This window comes from Orycteropus afer, unplaced genomic scaffold (genome assembly GCF_000298275.1).
Source record: "Orycteropus afer afer isolate SDZICR_OR568_19922 unplaced genomic scaffold, OryAfe1.0 scaffold00610, whole genome shotgun sequence".
NCBI lineage: Eukaryota > Metazoa > Chordata > Mammalia > Tubulidentata > Orycteropodidae > Orycteropus > Orycteropus afer.
In genome coordinates, this window is record NW_006922197.1 from 988,793 (window position 1) to 989,871 (window position 1,079).

The following is a 1,079-nucleotide window of genomic DNA, read 5'->3' on the forward strand; positions in this document are numbered from 1 at the left end:
TTTAGCCTGTCCACCTATCTATCCATCCATATACCCATGTTTCCCTTCACTGAGAACTCAGTACTGTATATGCAAAAGGGTTCATATTTGTTGTCTGTACTTCCCATGTACCTCTCTATGTCTTTCTCATCCTCAATGCTGCCATATTCCCAACCATATCTCTTGACATTCAAATATAGAAAGCCTGTGTTGGAGCAGGAGAGAACAGATGGGCAGCTCTGGGGAAGGGAAAAGCTGCTGGCAGATTAGCTTTGGTCAGGAGCTTCTTTGCAATAAATATTTGGCTTTGTAGCTAAGAAAAACCCCAAATCAAAGACAGATATGTTATCAATTTTTCTCTTTGAAAACACGAACTCGCTTCCCCCTAAGCTTCCTACTTGACCCTTCCCAGCTGCTGTTGTCAATCTGATTCCACATACCCACCGCCATCCAGTCTGATCCCGACCCTACAGGACTGCGTAGAACTGCCATAGGGTTTCCAAGGCTGGACATCTTCACAGAAGCAGACTGCCACATCGTTCTCCTGCAGAGCAGCTGGTGGGTTTGAACCACCAGCCTCTCAGTTAGCAGACAGGCACAGCACCTCTGCACCACCGGGCTCCTTTCTGTTAGCACCACTCACCTGGAGTATCATAGTGGTGGCCTCCCTGGTCTCCTGGCCTCCATCCCCTCACCCACCCTACTCAGCCTGCTAAGGGAGCCTGTGGAGACCTGGGTCAGATCACGTCCATCCCCTCCTGCACATCTCCCATGGCTCCCACCGCCTGCATCTCAGGCCTGCTGCCTGTTCTCCTTTCGTACCAGATGAGATAGACACCTGAGTTTCTTGAGCCCTCCCATCCCACTCTCCCCTCCAGGTATTTGCACATGCTGGCTCCTGTGCCTACAACAGCCTTCTACACCTTATCCCACTGGGTGGCAGAAATGGGAACAGCCCCATTATAACTCTGGCCTGGATTCAGGGCCTTGGCTTGGGGTTCCTCCAGGGTCCGCGGACCCAAGGGCTGGGTGGGTAGCAGGAAAGTGTTCCAGAACACCACAGCCCTGGAAAACGACTGGGGACCCAGAGTCACGATGTC